The sequence below is a fragment of the Eulemur rufifrons genome, chromosome 20 (genome assembly GCF_041146395.1).
Source record: "Eulemur rufifrons isolate Redbay chromosome 20, OSU_ERuf_1, whole genome shotgun sequence".
NCBI classification, from domain to species: Eukaryota; Metazoa; Chordata; class Mammalia; order Primates; family Lemuridae; genus Eulemur; species Eulemur rufifrons.
In genome coordinates this window covers 38,751,071-38,773,217 of record NC_091002.1, presented here as the reverse complement: position 1 = coordinate 38,773,217, position 22,147 = coordinate 38,751,071, and the positions used below count along the sequence as shown (strand labels likewise).

Here is a 22,147-nt window from a genome sequence, read left to right as displayed (position 1 = left end):
GCTGTCCAGGCCACGGGCGTCCGGTCGGCCGCGGTGGCAACTTCCCTGAGTGCGGGAGGCGGCTCCCTGCTCCCCCTGGCGGCGGGGCCGGAGGCACCGTTTCCTCGGCGGGGCCGCGCGGAGCCCTGCGCGAGGGCGCCTGTCTGGGGACAGGGGCACCCCGGGCCCTGCCCGGTCCGCCCCGCCCGCAGCCACGATGAATGGGCCGGCAGTGCCAGGCCCGGGCGGAAGCGGACACCTCCGGCCCGGCCGGCCAAGTGCGCTGGCGCCCGGCCTGGCAGCCGCCACGGCCCTCCAGGCTCCCTGGCTGCGTCCTGGGTAGGGGAGGGCGGCTGGGGCCAGCGCTTCCAGAGGGGCGTTAAGGATGCTTTGAGGACCTCTCCCCGGATTATAAATCACAAGTTTTGGCCTTGTATAGTGTTCTGGCACCGTTGAGGGTGACCCCACCAAGTTGTTTCGTTGGAGGTCTCCATTTCCTCGTCTGAAAATCGGGGCTCCTGATGTCTTCTACTTGAGAGAAAACCTGTGGAGACCCAGCACACGTAGGAAGTATCGACAAGCCTTGGCCGGCCCCCTTGGGATGCATTTTCGGGGGCGTGCGGGACATGGAGGAAGCTGGGCCCAGGCTCAGCTTGCCTGTGGCTGGTGCGGGGCTGCAGACGTCGCCGGCCGGGATTCCAGACCCTAGGGCACGCTAACTGGCCCACCTCACCTCTCAGGTCCCTTGGCCCCTCTAAACCCCGGTTTCCTTGTCTGTAGCCTGCAGATAGTACCACCTGCACACGATGGGGTCGGGGGAGCGACGCAGGGAACTGCTGGGAACTTGTACAAACAGAAGGCAATTTGGCAATAACTCCGGGAGGTCAGAGGTTAGAAGAGACTGGGAAGCACCAAGGAAATGAAACTTTGAAGGCTCTGGGGAGCCTCCCATGTTACTATTTGTTCATCTATTCACTGAGCTTGCTAGAACCTTCGGGGTATGGGCCATCTGAATGGCATTTTCTGGAATTTGGGGGAAATAGGTCCAATAGGGCCTCACATACCAGGCTAGATATCTCTTTAGAACTGGTTGTCCTCAGAGACCCAGGTCTTCTGTCCAGCACTCCCAGGAAGAACAGCTGCAAATTTTACACCAGCCCCATCCTATGCAGTCTGGGAGTATTCTCTGCTATCTCTGCCTACCTCCTTACTCTCCTTGTTTGCCTTAACTTCCTGTTAATCTGACACCCAGAGAAATCTGGGTGATCCTGCAGCATGTTCCTTTATTGTGTTGATGTCTTAATTCCTTCATGAACTTTCCAAAGGTCAGTCCCACTATGGTCTGCCAACCTATTTCCCTTCCAGAAAGAAGCTTCCGGTTCTGAGGTCCTGGAGATGCCACTTCCCTCTCTATTTAAGCAAAGGCGGGGGCAGATCTCCTAGTAGGTTAACTTCTCTCTTTACATGGAACACTACAGAGCTGGCTTGCAGGGCTGCTGGGCCAGTTGAGGCCTGGAGGAGGCTAGGATTGGGGGGCGGGGGACAAGAAAGGTATCTTGGGGTTTGGAAGCAGAGGGTTTCCAGTGGATAGAGCTGTAGGCACTATGTTATAACTGAACTCTTTTCTTTCATACTTAGGAATCAGCTTCTGAACATGTACAGAGATATTAAGAAGTTATAGTGGTACCATGGTGTATGAATATTTTTTGGTGATGGGAGAGTTTTAAATAAATCCTAAATCAAGTCACATTTGAGCAATTATGTTCTTTGCTGAAATGAGTCCTAACTCAACTGGCTGCAATAATTATATAGTGCCAAACTCAGTTTAAATGGTTGAATGCAAATGATTGAATTGGAATATTGGTTTATTATGTAGCAGGGACACCTTTTGAAAATGTCAGGACCCCAGACTCTTCTTACTTGTTCTTTTATCCCTGGGAATTTAACTAATAAATGAATGACACATAAGCAGAGAGTCAGCAGTTCTTTTGAGACATCAGATTTTTCTTTGTTAAAATCTTGTTTCAGGAGCGAAAAAAATGGTCAGAATTATGATGGCAGGGACTGTGCTATCCATCTGTACATCATGGGCCTGCAATGATAGGCCTGGCCTATATAACATAACAAATATTGATTAAATGAGGTAGACAACCATACCTGCTAAAATATTCTCAATAGTTATCCAGCTATCTCATTGGATAAGTGAAGCTGAGGCCAACTTAATTTTTAGGAAACTGGATTTTTATTTTACTTAATTTTAATTGTTTTAGCTACATGTGGCTACCACATTGGACACAATTCTAGACAATGGCTTCTTCAGATAAGAACTTGGTCTCTCATTTGCATTTACAGTGTTTCAAGGCCCAGCACACAAGGAGACACCTGATGAAAAAAAACAAAACAAAAAATACCTTCTCGCATTGCCACATTTTCAAATGACTCCGTACTTTCCTGCCACTGAAGCTTTAATTTTGATCTTCTAGTTCTATATCCTCCCTCAGAAGATATGGAACCAAGGAAGGTGGAATTATAAGGCCCAGAAGGTGAACAGACAGCTAAGCCCACACTGCTTAGCAGCTGGGCAGTAGGAACTGTTCTGACAAACACCTGACTTGCTGGGCCTCCACACTGTCATTCACTGAATGAGTGACAACCATACCTATACTATAAAATGGGGTTGTCATGATGCCTAAATGTATGTCAAAGTTGTGGAATCTGATTTTAAAAGGTAAGGTCACTTTAGCCACATTGCAAGTACTCAGTAGTCACACATTGGTCAGTATGGATTTAGATCATTTCCATCATCATAGAATGTTGTGTTGGATAGCGCTGGTCTAGAAGAAGTAATTGGTATTCTCTAAACATTCAAGTTTCTTTTCCTCTTGATTATGTGGAAATATTATATTGAACCATGAAAAATTGCCTATTCTTCAGGTCAAAGACAGTTGACTAGATGCAGTTAATACATTTCAACCTAATAAGATATTACCTTTAGAAATCGTTAGTCCCAACTCTTTGTGTATATTATAAGCTGCATTCCAAGAAAAAGGGGTTGGGGCAACACAGATAGTGGCCCTGCCCAGGAGGATTTAAACCCAATACCCACAGCATCAAAATGGTCAGATGTACCACAATATTGAAAATAAATAGATACTAGGTAGAAAGCATATGGCTTGTAAGGAAGGTAAATATTTAATTCTAAGTGAGAGGGCCTGGGCAAGGGGGGCCACTTAGTGTTATAGAAAATTAACTCAGGGACCTCCTAGGAGACTACCTTCTTGGGAAGACAGATTCTCCTAAAATAGGCAACCAGACTTCCGAATCTAAAAACCAGACACATCTGTGTTTCCTTTATGTGCCTTAAGTAACATATATCTCCTACCTGTCTAGCAATGGGCAGCAACTTTAATTTATAAAAAACGCTTTGTAATTTCTAAATTAGATTATTTTGACAAGACTAGAATACCTGCCCAGTCCCCAAACCTTGCAAGTTCAAAAATACTGGAGTTCCAATATACTGGGCTGGCATAAATTGTTTTTTAGGCAAGTGACAATTTATACTCCATATAACTTTGAAGAGATCATTGGGTAGTATTTGAGAAGAATTTTTGAATTCTTAGTTGTACTCTTGGGCCTATCTTAGTATTAGTACTCTGTATAGAATAACATAAAACCAAAGTTTAACTTTAAATGAAGAACCAGAATGGTGGACGGCTACTTGATCTCTTTTTGGTTAGAAAGGAGACCCACTGAGCCACTAGAAATTATCAGCTATTTATAGTGATAATGAATATCATCTGCTGACTTAAAAGTTGGAATAAAAGACCATCTTGAATTCAAACCTTTAATTCTATACACCAACCCTGGGCAAGGTATAAGTAAACAAGGTCTGTGTTAGGCTGTCTTAAGACAAGCTCAAAAGTTGTACCCTACAAGAACTGAACTTGGCCTGTACATGGAGATTTGTTTGGCTAGCCCCACGTTATTAAATAATTGAGCCTCTTTTAAAAATGGAGAATTTTTTTCATTAAAATCTAGATTTGTGAGTTCTCTCGGGAAAAACGGGAATTTCTGGCCACATCAGTTCTTGTGGACTGTGGTTGCCCTCTCTGGGCAGGGCCTGTGCTGTTGTTCACAGCATTCTACCCTAATTTACATGATGTGCTTGGGTATTGGCAATCCCTGAGAGGCCTGGAGGGCATGTGGGTGCTACTGGACTGGTCACCGGCGTCTCCCACTGAGGCATAGCCCGGGGCAGTGGCAGAAGCACTGGTTGGGGGATTCCAATCCCAGAAATAGGTGGTGTGGCTTTGGACATTATTTTTTTCCTCCCTGGGCTTCAGTTTTCTCCTCATGTAAAATGAAACTAGGCCAGCTAGCTCCATCTTTCAGGCCACAAACCTGGTTTATCCTTAACTCCTCGCTCTCTCATACCTGTGGCCTGGACTTAGCAAATCCCATCAGCTCTACCTTCTAAACAGAGCTGGGCTCTGACTGTTCTCTCCACCTCCGCTGGTACCACCCTGGTCCGTACTACTATCACTCCTTGCCTGGGTTATTTCACTGGCACTTGCTTGTGCCCTCATTCCACAGTAGATCATGTCACTCCTCTGTTTAAGACCCTGCTTGGTCAGGGTCTCCAGTGGCCTCCGAGGGCCCCACTTTTGCTCTGGCTTCACTTCTGCCATCTTCGGTCCTCTGCTCCGGCCACATTGGTCTCCTCTCTGTTCCTCAGACATGCTCCTGCGGCAGGGCCTTAGCACCTGCTTTGGCCTTTACTGGGGGAGCATTTCCTTAGATGGCCACATGACTAGCTCCCCACCTCCTTCAGGTCTGTTGACCACCCTCTTTGAAGGCACAGCCTCTGACACTCCTCCATCTCCACTCCCTGTCCCACTTCTCTACATCGCTTGCTTGTCATCATCACCTGGCATGCCCCATATTTGACTGACTTTGTCATCTTCCCCACTGGAGCGCAAGCTCTTCTGATGCAGGGATGTATGTATTTTGTTTCCCCATTATGGAGAACAGTGACTGGCACACAGTACATGCCCCACTCTTGCTGAGCTAATGGAGATAATTTACTAGCACTCATGTTCTGCGAGTATATTATTTAGCCTGAAGTAGTCCAGATTCCTAGAGTATCACATATAAACAGAAAAACATATTCCAGAGCCAAATGCAAGTGATTTTTGGATTGCCTCCAGCCTGGCCCCAGTTAAGAAATTGACAGTCACGTGCAGAGGGGTGCTGTCAGATGGCGGACAATCCCTGCTCTGGCAGCAGAGGCCAGGGGTTGAAAGTGAGCCTTAGGGGAGGGCTTGGGTGTTGGCTCTCTCCTCGGAGCCCCAAATCTCCAGCTGGTTGTACTGATCTCAGGGCTACCTGTTTCTCCACAGCCCATCATCCACAGCACCTCGACAGACAGGCCCTTCCCAGGTGTTCGTATCAGTTCCGGGGAGGAGACTTGGCCATGAGCATCCTTTATTTCCCTGTGTAACTGATGGGCGTTAGGTGGGGCTTGCAGAGTAGCTGAGCGTATCAGTGATGACACACTCACCAGGAAATAAAACGTTATTTTGAGTTTGAACAATGTGCTGGTTTGCTCTGAAAAGAGGTGGATTTTGTGTTTAGGGAGCAAAAGTGTCCCTAAGTGGCAGGTGGGAGAATTCTTTCCTTGTAGTTGGCATTACATTTTCTTTCCTCTTGGTCAGACTTCACCAGACTAAGGAGTAAGAGGAGTGATTAAGGTTACTGTCCTGCCTCACCTTGTGGTGGTGTCCTTTCCTCTCAGGAATTTTGCATGGAAGTCAGCTGAGGCAGGCTGGACTGGTTGGGAAGAGTCAATTCTGGGTCCATTCCAGGGCCAGCCTCTGTCCTTCGTTTGTCCTTTTCTCTCCTCCTTTTAATTTTAGGCAAAGAAATGAAGAGTTGATCATAGATTCCCAAGCCCTTTCTAATGGGAACATCTGACCTAGTCATTTTACATGAAAAGGTGAACGACCATTGTTTATACCCAAGTGGTATATTTTTCTGGAACTCCTCATTCAGTGATTAAAATCTACAACTGAACTGTATTAAACCAATTTTGTTTTCAATTAAGACTGATTCTAAATAGGAATTAGATATAGCTTTAGTTCTGTTGAGTACATTTTTATTTCCTTGGTAAATATTTGTAGTAATTAGAAAAGTGTTAATTTTCAGAATTGAATAGTAATCACAGTGATTGAGGGAAGTAAAGAGTCAATGCTAAAGAATAAATGAATTATTGAAACTTTTAATGAAAAGTCTTATTATTGATAAGGGTGTTTTAAAAGGTGAACTTTAGCCACTGCTGTGAAGCCCAGCTACTCTTTTCCGTCTTAAGTTGCTTCCCTCTGAAGTTGGAATTTCCCGAGCCTTATTCTGGACAGTTTGACTTTTTAGAAGACTGTGAGGAAGACAACACAGTGGGCATGGCCACAGGACAGTGAAGGTCTGTGGGTCCCGCTGAGTCACTGCCCTGTCTTGTGGGGAGGTGACCTTGAGCCTGGTCCCCCAGTTAATTCCTTTCTTTGGAGGGAGCAATGTGTGCGTGTGAGAGAGTTAGGAGGTGGTGTAGTAACAGTGCTCTGTAACAGAGTCCTTAGGTCTTAAAGATGCTCCTCCATCAGGATCCGTGGGGGACATTTTCCCAGCAAAGATGACACACATATTTTTAACTCTTTACTAAAGTAAAATATGTACAGAAAAATGCACTATTGTGAGTCTACAGCTCAATAAATATTCACAAACTAAACACCCAGCAGATCAAGAAATAGATTATTCGGGACCTCCCCAAGCTCTTCTTGTATCCTGTCTAGTTGTTGCTCAGCCGCAAGGGTGCCTTGCTCTCCTGTTTCTAACACTGTGAATTCATTTTGCCTGTGTTTGAACTTGGTGTAAATGGGATCATATGGCCTATGCTCTTTTGTGTCTTTTGTTCAGCCTTGTAAGAGTCATCCAGGTTGTTGGGATGGTTGTATTTCATTCATTCATTCTCATTGTGTAATAACCCAGCATGTGAATGTATCAGTTTATCCATTTTACTGTAGGTGGGTACTTGGATACTTTCCAGTTTGGGCCTGCAAGACTACTGTGAGCATTCTTGCCTCTGACTTCTGCTGAGTGCATGCACACATTTCCATTGGGTCTGCACCTAGGAGTGGAATTGTAGGACCCTAAGGAGGGATATGCTCAGCTTTCAAAGAAGTGCCAGGCTTTTTTCCAAAGTGCTTATACGGATTTTTACGCCAACCAGCAATATATGAGAGCTTGGTATATATTATAAAATGACTTTAAAAATGAACCAAAATGAAGTTTGAGTTACCATTAATAATAAGAAATAACTCACTCATGCTGAAGTTATCTTTTGTCATAGAGATGGGATATTTGGCCAGCAGAATTTGTTAATTATAGTAGGACCTTTGCAGAGGGATTGTGAGAAAGGGTCAGATTTTATTGCTAATGAGCAAATGCTGTTTCTTAATACAAATTGGAGTAGAAAGGCAGCTTTTCTCACAGGAGTTGAATGAGGGAAGTTCAGCAGAGACCTGATCTTGAGGTTGAGTTCTTCATCAGAATTGCTCCCTCCCGAAGTGGATTTCTTAAAAACAAAGGAACCAACAGTTGGGTATGAGTCCTCATTTAGCTTTGGCCCACATGTTTCTAATTAGAAAATCCGTCCACCTCCAGGGGTCAGTGGTGGGGGGGGAGATATTCCTGCAGGAGCTCTTCCTTCCTCTCCCCCACCCGGTAGTAAAAGTATGGTATATCCAGGTCCGACGTTGGAAGTAGTCTCCCTGGCACAGCCAGCCCCCCTGTCTCATAGCAGCAGTGCTCTTGCTTCTCTTTTAAGAGCTTGGTTAGGTGGGATTTGGTTTGGCTGTGAGTGGCAACAATGCCAGATATCAGTTAGCTTAAAGATGGAAGGGGACACTGAGTTTCTGGTGATAGGATAGGCTGGGTTGTCTGGACCGGTCTTCTGACTTTGGGATGGGCTGGGCAAGTGCTAGATAACAGATAAATAAATACCTTCTGAAAAGCATTGCATGTTCTGCAGTATGCTGAGGAAGATGGTGAAATGAGTAAGCCAGGAGGGTAAGCACCACCCTGAGGGCCTTTAGCAAACAGGGCAAACTCTTAAGTTTTGATGGCATCTCCAGGCACAAGGGGCAGAGATGAAAGTGGGCAGCATGATGGGAGACCTGCTCCCACAGAGTTGGAATCACAGAAGGCTACACAACCTTCAGGGTGAGCACACTTCCACCCTAGAAGCAGGGTGGGTGAGAGGGCACATTCTGACAAGTGGGTATCACAAGTTGTCCTGCATGCAGATGACCTGAGTGGTGGGAAACTCTCAAGCTGATTTTATTTAAAATTCTTTATTTTAGAGTTGACCTGGACGGACAGTGGTCTGGACCAGGCCACGAGCAAACAGGTCTTTGAAGGACTGCACCTTTATCCTAGGCTCAGCGAGTCCCCAGTTGTAATTATCAAAGGAAAGGCAGCAGTCCGTAGTTAGAAATAACTAAACACAGAGGATGCAAAGCACTGTGAATGAGGACCAGCAAGAACAGATCTGTGAAAACTTAAGGTAATGGAGTTGTTGACACATATTTTTAATGCCTTACTATTACTTAAAGTAAAAAGCAAGATTGAAAATGTCTACAAGGAACAGGAAGCTATAAAATGACCTAGCACTCTTGAAAAAGGAACCACGTACAACTTATAGACATGAAAAGTTCAATAATTGTGATAAAAGTCCAACAGATGGGTTTACCAGCAGATTAGATAAAACTGAAGCTAATAAATGAACTGGAAGATGGAACAGAAGAAAAAATATACACAATTCATCTTAGAGAACCAAATAGAGGAATAATTTGTAAGACCAATTAAGAATCAGGGAGAGTAGATTGAGAGGTGTGACTGATTGGGGTTCCAGGAGAGAAGTGAGGACAGAGCCAGCATTTGAAGAGCTAATGCCTAAGGATTTTATAGAATGGATAAGATGCCCACCTAACAACAAAAACAAAAGCCCAGGCAGGGTAAATAAAAATAAATCCACTTGTAGACAGTTTAGTGATATAGCAACTAGAGGGAAAAATTAAACAGTAAGTGTGAAAAGAAGATCATTTTTTAAGACTAAACCAAGACAGCTACTGACAGATCTTCACTAAAGGAAATTCTCAAGGCTATTCTTGGAAGGAAGATGATGCCAAGTGGAAAAAGTAAGATGTAACTAACAACCAATGAAGAGTAAAGAAGGTGGTAAATACTCAGACAACTCTAAACAAATGTAGAATAATAATGTTGGGGATGCTGGGAAAAAAGGGTAAGATTAAATATATGAAAACAATATCACCTAAGTTGGAAGGGGTAATGGAATTTAGTGGAGAGGGTAAAGATTTTGTTTAACTTTGAATTTTGTGCCTTGCATGTATTGTTTTTTAAAAGAAGTAAAGAATAGAAACAGCGAATTACTTCTGTAGTAATAGTAGACAGGTGAAATGGAACGATTTTAAATCCAAAAAGAGATGAGAAAAGAGACAAAAAGAAACCCAGGACAAGTGAGAAAACAGCACAAAACAAGATTATGAATTCAAGCTCAAATATATCAGCATTCATCTTAAATGTAAATTGACTAAATACTCCAGTTAAAACATAGAGATATCATTCTGGATATTAAAACTCCAACTCTTGTACTGTTTACAAGAGACAAAAAAAGGTAAAAGTAAAAGACGAGAAGATACACTATAGAAGTAATATTAAAAGAAAATGGGTCTTGTATTAATGTATATAAAAGAGAATTTGAGACCCCCAAAAAGCATAATAGAGAGAGGGTCACTTCATAATGATAAAATTGAATTCAATTTGAAGATTTAGCATTTTTAACTTCAGGTATATCAACATAATCTCAATATATAAAGCAAAATTTGACAGAACTTACAAGAAATGGTCAAGTCTGTAATTACAGTAGAGAATTTGAGTGCATCTTGCCAGTAATTGACAGCTAAGCAGACAAAAATCAATAAGGATTAGAAGTTTTGAACAAAATAAGGAATGTGGTCTGTGTATAGCTACATATAAATAAAACACTGCAGCCAACTAGTGCATACTTCATAATATTCAGACTGGCTGTATCCATGGCCTTAAAGTAAGTCTCAACAAATATTAAAGGATTGAAATTATTCAGGCAGGTAGAACACAATTCAGTTAAACTAGAAATATTTATAAAAACGTAAGTAGAAAATCTGCATGCATTTGGGAATTTAAAAATGCTTCTGGCATTTGTAGGTCAAAAAGTAATGGAAAATAAGAGATGTTTCGAAATGAATGATAAAATACTACATATCAAAACTTGTAGGATGTAGCTAAAATATTGTTTACAGGGAAATTTATAACTTTACATACATTTAAAAAGAAGAAAACATGGAAATTAATGAGCTAAGCATCTATCTTAAGACATTACAGAAGGCGAAATAAACCTAAATCAATTAGAAGGAAGAACAATGAGAAAGAATTAATGAAACAGAAGACAAATATACAGTAGGGAAGCTCAACAAAGCCAAAATTTCATTCTTAGAAAAGATAGTGTTGACAAATCTCAAGCAAAATTGATTAAGAAAAAGGCACAAATAACTAATATCAAGAATGTAAAATGGAGCTTCACTATGGTTGTGTAGACATGAAAAAGAAAAATGGTTATTATGAAGAACTTGTGCTAAGTGAAAAGAAATTAAATTTAAATAATTAATGCTATTGATGTTTATTAAAAATATTTAATAGATTGAGAAGGGGGGTTATGCCACACATCATAAATAGACAATTTCTACGTCTCAACATGGTGAAAATCTTACAAGTTCTGACAACATTAACAATTTCCTAGAAAAATATAATTTATCAAACTGAGCCAAGAAGAGATAGAAAACCTACATAGTCCTATAATTATTAAAAGAAATTAGATCCATGATCAAGTCTTCTCACAAAGAAATTACAAGGCCCAGATGGCTTCACTGGTTAGCTTTACAGAACATTTAAAAAATAAGCATCCCAATTGTTCTCAAACTCTTAAAAGAAAAAGAAATACTACACTACTCATTTTGGTGCCAGCCAACCTTGTACAAAACCTGACAATAATGGTAGGAGTAAAGAAAATTATCAGTCAAATCTCATACTTGAAAATATAAACCAAATCCAACAGTATGTATAATGACTAAATCATATTTATCCTAGGAATGCAAACATTGTTTAATGTTTAAAAATAAGTTTATATTCACTTTCCACATTAATAGATTACAGTAAAATAGTGTGATTATCTTAATAGATACAGAGTAAGTATTTGATAAAATTTACCATCTATTCATGCAGACCAGGAATAAAAAGCAACTTCTTTAACCTGATAAAGCATGCCTATAAAAAGCCTATAGCAAACATCACACTAAACAGTGAGACACCTTAGTGTTTCCCTTTAATATCAGGAAAACAGGATGCCTGTTGTCATTTCTTCTCTTTAGCACTGTTGGAGGTCCTGCCCTGTGCAAAAATTCAAGAAAATTAAGCAGTAGATACGAAGATTGGGAAGAAAGGAAAAAAACTGTGATTCATAGGCTTATATATGTAGAAATTGAAAAAAAATCAACAGATGTGTTACTAGAATTAGGCAAGTTGCTGGGGGGAAAATCACCGTACTGGGATCAATTACATTTCCATACACCAGCAACAACAGAAAATGAAACTTAAGAGAGATACCGTTTTCAGGAGTATGAAAACAATGAAGAACCAAGAAATAACTCTTTTCCAGGAATGTGTAAAACTCCATGATGTGTGTTATTTCCTCCATCAGGATACTTGTGTTATTCTGTTTAGATTTGGTTCTTATAACCATATAAGTTAGCAAGTACTGTCTTAATAGAATATTTAGTAGGCCCTTCATTCATCACTTACGGAGTGTTGATGTGCTGAGGTTTGAGTGGGTACAATGCCGATTAGATTGATCCCTGCTTTCTGGGAGATGACTGTCTACTGTAGTAAGAATTCTGTTGTAGGCTAGCATATCTTAACTGTTATGTTCATTCTGAGAAGCAGATTCTTGATTCTTACCTTGTAGGCATGTGTCTTCATTAATAAGGTGAAGCCAGTAGGCTTCCTGTAAGCTCTCAGAAGATTTAGGTCTATTTAAGTACCTACTTCTCCAAAGACTGTTATTTTGGAGAAACACCAAAACATGTCAATTCTTTATTTTTTTTCCCTCAGGCATAGAAATTGAGTCTAAAATGGCTGGTGAATAAGCAAAAGCTTATAATAGAATACATTTCTATTTTTAGTGTTTCAACTCTTCTTCGAAATGAGTAGCATTGTTTTTTTTTTAAAGTAGGAAGTCAGTTATATCCATCCTCTTAGAACACGAAATGAATTTTTTCAGAATCTTTTAGTTACTGAATTTTCTCTTAGTTTCTCTAGCTTAAAAAAAATTAGAGATTACTCTTAAAATTTTTAAAGCAGATGATCTGGAATCCACTTCTCCAAACAACTGGAAATGTTAGATGGCTAGTAAGCATTTTTTTTTTTTTTTTAAACAGTAGCTGAGCTTACACGGTAGTGAAAGAGATGGCCAGAGTCCATAAGCCTAGGGTAAGGGGAGTGACTGGGGCCCAGGAGTGAGCTGACCCTGGGATAGCGGGATGTGTGTGGTGTTGTCAGTCTAAGTCATCTTAGGTCTTTGGCTTTAATGTCCAGGGGTAACAGGGCTTTGTCTGAGATCGGGAGTGGGAACTGAGCCTTCCCTCACACCTCATGTAAAACCTGAACCCGTGAAGGGTTACATCCTCAATCAAAGGACAGACTAAAAAAAAATGTCAGCCCAATAGCAAGGGGAGATGATGGTGGAGAGTTTATCTAATTTGTCCTAAGGCAGCCGAGGCTAAGTCTCCCTGAGAATTTGTGACAGGAGGCTATGGCTCTTGTAAAATTTGTCCTTGGCTGCTTACTTCCCTGAGGGCCTAGTTGAAACAAAGATAAAATAGCTCTTTAGAGGCAAGCCCACAGCTCACCCTGTAAAGGACTGCCACTGATAAAGCCCCACCAAAGATGTAATACAAAATCACTATTAAAGGTAGAAAAGAAGGCAATGGAAAACAGAAAAGGAAAACAATAGCACCATTAAAAAAAAAAAGCCAGACACACTTGAAAAAACAAATAGAATAACTCAAAGGACTGATTATAGAGCTGGTTAGATTCAGCTGAAGAGAGAATTGGTGAGTGGAGCATATGTATGAGAAGTTTTACCAAGAGGTTGAGGTCTAATTCAGAGTTTAACCAGGAAGGAATTGGGGAAGACAATGTTCAAAGAACTAAGAAGCCAAGGATTTTTCAAAATTAATGGAAAACATGACTCCTCAAACTCGGAAAGTACAATGAGCCTGAATAAAATAAAATAAAATGAAATAAATATATACCTAAAAATATTTTGTTGAATCCCTAGAATCCCAGAAATGGATCTTAAAAGTAAGGAGAGATTTAAAAAAAACATATTATAAAGGAATGACAAATTGACTGACAGCATGTTTCTCAGTAGTAATCCTCCTCCCATCAAAAAAGTGCCAAAGCCAAATAAAATAATATCTTTAGTGAGAGAAAACTGTCAGCATGGAATTCTGTACTCAGTTAATCCATTAATGAAGAATAAAGGTGAAATAAAGAAATTTCTCGGGACTGTAAGGACTGAGAAAGTTTATCAAGGAGAGATACTTGCTGAAAGAACTAACCAAGGATGTGCTTTGGCAAGACCCTGAAAGAAGTGATGCAAGAAGCAGTGATAAGTAAATGGCCAACATTGGGTAATTTGAACAAGCAAGTATCAGCAGTCTGAAGCAAAACAACACTGACTAGCCCAGATGTGTGTGATGGAGGGGGATGCAGCAAGGGACAAAAGAGGCTCGTGTCAGATGGACGGGCACCCGACCTAAGACCTTCTGGGTGGTTCTACCGTTGGGGAGGTAGCTGGGGGAATTCGTGAAATTTGGTCAAGTATATGTGTTAGGAAAATGTAAGGGTAAAAAACATTTTAATTATAATTTTTTAAAAGGGTACTCACTGGGAAAAAAAAAATAGAAGTAGGATGTTTAACTTCCAAACCATAAAGGAAAAGGGGGAAAATAAGCAAAGAAGAAGTGTTGTAACTAGGAAACACAAAATAAGAGTATAAATCAATTATATAGGAAATCACAATAGATGCTGGTGGACTAAACCTACCAGTTAAAAAGACAAATTGCCACACTAGTCTGAAAATCCATTTATATGCTATTTTTAAGAGTTCTACTTAAAATATACGAACACAGAAAGGTTGAAAATAAAGAACAGAAAAGGATTCCAGGCCAGTATTAGCCCCCAAAAGTTGGTAAAACTTTGAAAAATCAGACAAACTAGACTTTAATGAAAAAAAATTTGTTATTAGGATAAAGAGGGTCACTTATAATTGGGGGGGGTGGGAGACGAGGATAGCTGGCACTTTACGAGGAAGCTGTAACAATTCTGATTTTATGTTCACCTGATGAGATGACTTCCAAATAAAGCACAAACTGACAGATTCCAAGGAGAAGTTGGCAAGTCCATGATCATAGTGGGAGATTTAAGAGCTCTCAATAGATGCTAGACTAAACAGGCAAACAACTAGTATAATTCTGTAGATTATTAAGCTTGAACTAAGGATACCTATAGAACCCTGTACTTCATAAAGTACACATATATTTATAAAAATTGATCACAATCTAGCAAAATTCACGAAATATATACTCTAAATCAAAGTGTTTCAAACTATGGCCCAACCTGTTGTGGGCCTCAAAGTCAATTTAGTTGATTGTAAAAAAAACCTTTTTAAATTTTTTGATGTGTAGAAAATACCAATGCGTCATACATACTAAGATTGAGTTACTGTTTCATGAGAGCATTGTTATTTACGTGTGTCTACATACATATGTATATGTTAGTGTGTGTGCATCTATATCCTGGGACACATAAAAATTTATTTTTCTGGATAATAGTTAAAACTCTGAAAGCTTTGACCTATATCACACAAAACATATTGTCTTATGACAGTGCAGCTAAATTAGGATTTATCAATAATTCAAACCCCCTTATGTGTTAGGGAATTTAAATACACTGCCAACTCACAATTCAAAGAAGAGATCACATGGGAATTAGAAAATAAAACTGAACAGTAATGAAAATACTATGCATCGTAGCTTATAGAATGACAGTACAGTAGTACTTGGGGGAAATTTATGACCTTAAATATTTGCTACAAGAAAAGAGAAAGGACTGAAAAATAATACATGTCCATGTCAAGAAGTTAGAAAGGACAGAACAAACCAATGGAAGATGGAGGAAGGAATAATGAAAATTAATTTTATAGATTAGTTCACAAACTCAAAAGCTGGTTCTAGAATCATCATTGAAATTGAACCAGCAATTAAAAATCAGCACTCCACTCACTATCCTTCCCTCCTTAGGAAAAGATTTTGCAACACCTATGCTGAAAGTTTTATAGGCAGGTCTTTCCAAACCTACAAAGAACAGATAATCCCAATTTTACACAAACTGTCCCAAAGAATGGGAAAAGGGGAAAAGGGATGATTCTTAGTTCACTCTGAGACTCAAGTAATCCTGGTACCAAAACCAGAGTGCAGTCTGAGAATGACCTCTAGTTTTTCTCACTTCAGAACACACGTAGAAATCTCACATAAAAACGTGAACAAACCAAATCTAGTGATGTGTTAAAAAAAGAAAAGAATCTCCATCAAGAAATGTTTATACCATAGAAAGGTAACTAGGGATATAAAGTATCCTGCTTAACCTGTGAAAAGATTTCTACCGAAAACCTACAGTCAATACAACATGTGAGAGTGAAATATTAGAAATAGAAACTTAGTAATGAGACAAGGCAGTTCCCTGCACTGACTGTACTCAGCACTGCATTGGAGTTATAAGCCAGCTCTCTTAAGCCAAGAAAAAGAAATGAGATCATATGATTTAAAAAGCAAGAAACAATACTGCCTTTTTTTCCACAGATGATTTTTTTACAAAGAAAATTAAAGGAAATCTACAAAGTCCTAGATTTGACAAGAGCATAGCATAATGGCTGGGTAAATGATACACATATGAAAATTAATAACTTTGCTCATTGTCTATAGCTAGGGAACACAAAAAGTAATTTACAAAAGATATCTTTTGTCTAACACATTTAAAAATAGCAATAATCTTAACATAAAAACAAAAGACATGTAAGAGTTTTATAGAGAAAATCATAAAAACTTTCTAAAAGCATAGAAGAAAACATTTAAATGCTTTTAAGTGCTATAGCATACCATGTTCATTGACAGGAAGCTTCCATAGTTACAAATGTCAGTCCTTCCTACATTCATGTGTAAATTCACTGTGATTCAAATAAAAATCCCAGTAGAAATTTTGGAGAGGATACACAGGCCAGAAATGTGGTATTGACGCAGGACATAAATATACGGGTGGAACAAAGTATAGACTGCAGAAACAGAGCCACTCGATGGCACAGAGTTGACCATGTACGTCTGTGGGGAAGGAAGAAACCAGTCAGGAAATGGTGCTGGGTAAGTAAACTGTTAGGAAAAAGTTATATCATTATTTCCTGTCACATACCAAAGTAAATTCCTGGTGATTGAAAACCCAACTGCAAAAAGCATGACCAAAATTTTTAGAAGAAAATAACTTTTAAGCAGTAAAATGACTTCCGTGGCAGTGATTGTCTCCAAGAAGGTGCCCTGGGTGGCCAGGGTCAGGAATGTAAGGGAGATTGTTCACTCTACATGGTAGACATGTTACACTACAGTTTTGTGTGTGAATAGCATAGATTTAAAAAACCTAAGTTTGTAGGAGTGTGGATAATAATTTATGGCCTAGTTATATCACAGGAGTTAAAAATGAATAAACCGAAGCTATGTATAGCTATATAAACAAATCTCAAAAACAAAGTTTAGTCAAAAAATGTTGCTAAATAACACCCAGAATAATGTCATTTACGTAGCAGTTGGCAGCACACAAAACAATGTTATATTTTATTTGTGGAGGTACATGTTTGTGATGTAAACAAAAACGTGGAAGAAATAGTAAGTGACCCATTCAGGATGTTGGTCTCTCTGGTAGGGAGATGATACATACACATGTACACACATATGTGTGTATGTATGTGTGTGTGTGTGTGTGTGTGTATAGATAATATTTGAAGTAAATAGGGCAAAATGTTAGGATTTGATAAACCTGAGTGGCAATAATGGATGTTCATATTTTTCTTCTTACTCTTGTATGTTTGAATTATTTCATACTATTTTAAAAAATAAGGAGATGTTGATTCTCGTGTAGCCATATCTACTAGAATCTGTTTTATTGTCATTGTTTCAGTTCTGCACCTGCTTTGTAGGTCATCTTGTGCCTGGGAAATGGATCTGGAAGCTTGTTCTTTTTGTGTCCACATGGGGCCCACCATGTTGCAGCTGGCCAGGGAAGAGACTGAGCTCCAGGGTGCTGTTGAGGGTCCTTTCACCAAGCTTAATCCAGCAAATCCCAGCTGCCAGACTGGACTGGATTGGTTTAGATGGAACGTGCGAGTTAAAACATGTCTTCTATGTCTAGAATTTGGGGTTTTCTCTTGCTTTTGTTCCCTGCATCTAAGAACAGAAGAAAAGCCTTTCTCTTGGGACCCTAGAGGTAGGCCAGTGAGTTTCAGTCAGCTGAACCCGGGACTGGCCCCAAACCTCTAGATGGCCTCCTACATCCTTCCCTCTCAGGACCTTCAGCTTTTTGCAGTGTGCTCTAAGTGTACTAGCAATACAGTAGTCCCCCCTTATCTGAGATTTTGCTTTTTGCAGTTTCAGTTACCTGCAGTCAGCTGTGGTCTGAAAATATTAAATGGAAAATTCTAGAAATAAACAATTCCTAGGTTTTAAATTGCATGCCATTCTGAGTAGTGTGATGAAATTTCGCACCATGCTGCCTCATCACTCCCAGGACGTGAATCCTCCATTTGTCCAGCAGATCCGTGCTGTCTACGCCACCCTCCCATGAGTCACTTAGTAGCCAGCTTGGTTATCGGATCCACTGTCTTGGTATCACGGTGCTTGTGTTCACGGCACCCTTATTTTCCATGATCATGGCCCCAAAGTGCAAGAGTAGTGATGCTGGCATATTGTTATAATGGATCTATTTTATTAGTAGCTATTGTTGTTCATCTTTTACTGTGTCTAATTTATAAATTAGGCTTCATCATAGGTATGTATGTATAGGAAAAAACAGTGCATATAGGGCTTGGGACTATCCAGGCATGTACTGGGGGTCTTGGAATATATCTTCCATGGATAAGGAGGGGGAACTACTGCAGTAAGTGAGTAAAAGTACGTATTTCACAGAAGTTTCTAGAATTGACTGACTGTAGATTGCTTGTGGTCAAACTGTAACCATCTACCCTAATTCTTTGGCCTTGGGGGAAAACCCTGGAGAAGTTTCCTGTTGGGGGGCCTCTGATCATGGTGGGGATTTCAGGAGCAAAGCCCCTGGAGTGCTGATCTGGAGAACGTACTTGAGACGCATCCTGGTGTTATCATTTCTGCGGGTCTAGGATCTCCCAGTGGGATGTTTATGCCCCACCCAAGCTGACTCTGCACAGCAGCAGAAAGGTTGTTTATCATTTTGATTTCTTTACTGTCCATGGTGATATACTGCCTTACCCTGAAACATTTCAGTGTATTACTACTTAAAACTAGGGCTTTTCATTTTCCTGTGAAAGATTTCTTTTAAAAAATTCTAACTCGGGAATTACTGGTGGGGACATAATTTCATTTTAAAGCAACCCAGTCTGCAAAAGTTGGGAAGACACATTTGTGCTGCTATAAAACATGCATTTGTGTGCTCTGCAGAGGGAAAATATTCTCCCAAGTTTGCATTTCTTGATTCTGTGCTCCTAACAGAGAATATATTTTTGTATCCCATGTTTGACTATGTCGAGTAAGATTAAAGCCTAATTTTCCAACCTTGGCTTTTCTGCCAGAGTTTAGAAGTTGGAAACCACAGGGCTGCACAGAGCTCCACAGTCTGCAGTGTTGAACAGGACCTGCTTTGTAGATGGCTAGTCACTGTGTTAGGGTGTGGTGACCTGTGCTAACTGCAGCCTGTGGGAGACCACCCCTCTAGCACATAGTCATTAGGAAGCTACTCCGGGTTTGCGGAGCCTCGGCCAGGATGACCTAGGCCCCTGGCATTAGTCTCCCTCTGGAGAAGAGGAGTGCTTACAGGATCTTTGTCATCTGAATAGACTGAATGTAGTGATTATAATGTAGTTTTTGTACCTGAACATGTCCATGTTGGCAAAGTTCTGAGAAGTCCTTGTGAGCCCCTGGAAGAGTTTCAGTTGGTAGATGCCTACCAAGAAATGGGGGTTGACCATACAACGTTCTAAACCTTCTTGTCCTCACCCTCCTGCCCACTGAATCCATCCATAGCTGAGCAGGGTGCAGTTTCCTTTTCAGCACGTAGCTTGGGAGTGTATTCCTGGAAAGGCTCATTTGTGGGAGTGTCCCTTGATTGTCATATAAGAGAGCACCCTGGCTGTGGGTCACACTGTCACTGCCCACGGCCAGAGGTCAGAATGCACTTGGAAACATAATTGCCACTTTGCCCAGGATTTGAAGGTCTCCATGAGCTCACCTAAGACTTTGTTTGCAGCAGTTATGACCAGAATGAAAAGTGGTGACGTGGTCCTGCCCAACCCGGGGTGGTATCTGTGGGAGAAGTGAGTGTTCCAGAGGCAGCTGATGGGGAGTTATCCCCATGGAGAGCATGAGCTGGGAAGTTTTCATCATGAGCCTATTAAATTCTTTTCCTGCAAGGGTCTTACTAGAAAGGCATGGCACAATCATGCATTTGTTCTGCATTGAGAGTGATTTTTCTTAGAACATAATGCTGAGATATTTAATACAATCTCTCTTCTCAGTCCCTTCTTTAAAATGCCCCGTGTCAAAAATTGGATTTCATGATTGTTGTTTGGAAATTCCTACTCTATTTCCCTCCCCCACACTCACTCAAGAGGAGTGGGAATCTCAGTTTCTTAGAAGAGGAATCTCAGCCACTAACCAGTGTCTGGACCCAGCCTGCCACAGTGTCTAGAGGTTTCGGAGGGCCGTGCTGGGCAGGCCTGGTCCCTTCCTCTCTTTTCTCTCCTACACCCCTCCACCTCCTTTACCCACACTTTCTTACACTTGCTTCTGCTCATTCATTCCATTGGTGATCCTTTTCACAGGGGCTAGACCTTGTTTCTCACTCTCTGCAGTTCAGGGGCCTGGGAATTGATGAGAGCATCAACATTAGTTAATAGCTGAGTGTGCAGTTCTCCCGTGGCCCCCGCTGCAGTGTCTCAGCAGCGTGGGTGGTGGGAGGAGTGGCAGTGGCCAGGCAGCCCAGCTTCACGAAGGCTCTCAGTGCTAAGATGCCCAAGAGGAAGGTCAGCTCAGCCAAAGGCGCCAAGAAGGAAGAGCCCAAGAGGAGATCAGTGTGATTGTCAGCTTAACCTCCTCCTGCAGAAGTGGAAACAAAGCCAAAAACAGCAACAAAAGATAAATCTTCAGACAAAAAAATGTAACCAAAAGGGCAAAAGGGAGCAAAGGGAAAACAGAAGGGCTAACCAATAAACTAAAGAAGATTTACCTGCAGAAAATGGAGAAGCTAAACCTGAGGAGCATCCAGCCACTGATGAAGCAGGAGAGAGAGAAGCCACGTCTGATTAATATCATACACCAGGTCTTTTCAGGGGTCTGTCTCCCTTCTTGTACAATCCAGAGTAATATTTTTATCTACTGTTTTGTAAATGCAAGGTTTTTAGTGGCTCTAGAAACATTTTTAAGAAGGAGGGAATCCTACCTCATCCCATTTTTTTTAAGTCGATGCTTTTTTTTCAAAAGGTGAAATCATTTGCTGATTGTTTATTTTTTGGTACAACCAGAAAATAATGTGGGATATTGAATTATGGGGGGCTTTGATTGTCTTGGGTGTCAGCTTAACATTCCATAGATTGCGGTGTGGGGTTTTTATATCCCATAATACAAAGCATACTAAATGGCAGTATGGAGTCCCAGGCCTGCATTTAATGTCTTGAGCATTTTGAATTACTCCTATTCCCATGTTGCTTTTTAGTAGAATTGTTTCCTAAAGGAAACCACTCCTTGATCATGGCTGTCCTGTCAGAATTGCGTACACTGTGTGACATCTTTGGTTGTGGTAGTTCTGTGTTCCTAATAACTTTGTTAATGTGCTGTGAAAGATTGAAAATTTGAGTATGTATTAATAGTATATATGATAATAAATTTTGAATTGGTAAGACTTATGTAATAGTCAACATTTGAAGATACTGGTACTGGCAATGACCTCTTGATATCCTCTTAAGGAAAATTTAACTCCCAATTTTAAGCTGGAAAGTCACTGGAATAACTGTTTAAAAAAGAATTACAATAAATGGCTTTTTAGATTTTCATTACATATGTTAAGAATTGTGTACAAATTGAAATGTCTGTACTGATTCTCAATACAACCAATAAAATCTCAGTTATGAAAGAAAAAGAAAGGAAAAAAAGTTGAGCATATCCAAATAAATAGACCTCTTGGAGTTCCTCAGTGAAGTCAAACTTAGCCTGAGCTGACGGCCAGGAAGGCGTGGACATGGTTGCCTCTGACTCTTTGGACTTTGGTCGGTAGGCAGTGGGAATGGTGTGGCTCCTGTTGGTTTGGGATGTGTGGTCCGACAAAGGGCCTGTCAGACACACCCTCCCTCTGTGCAGCCTTCAGATGTGAAATTCCAAACCTGGAGTCTGCTGGGCTTCTCAAGAATGATTTTTCCTTTTTCTCAGTATGCAAATTGCAGGCTCCATACTCCTCAGGAGTCATCAGTGGCAAAAAGCCATTTTCCCTCACCAAATTCTTGATGACTTTTCAGGATCATAACACAAGGTTTTTATCTCTGACCGTGGGTAGCATGTTCATCGACACTGGAAGAAGGGAGGCAACAGAGCAGAGATGAGGAGTCGGCCTGCTGGCCAACCTGCACTTGACCGAAAGCCTGCAGATGTGTCTGGTTTGG

General features: G+C 40.7%; 1 protein-coding gene and 1 pseudogene across 4 annotated transcripts in view; both read left to right on the top strand.

Annotated features, from left to right (window-relative positions):
* Positions 1 to 22,147, top strand: part of RRBP1 (ribosome binding protein 1) — a 68,943-nt gene that overhangs the window by 689 nt on the left and 46,107 nt on the right. The window lies entirely within an intron of this gene.
* Positions 20,504 to 20,801, top strand: LOC138401098 (non-histone chromosomal protein HMG-14 pseudogene; annotated as a pseudogene).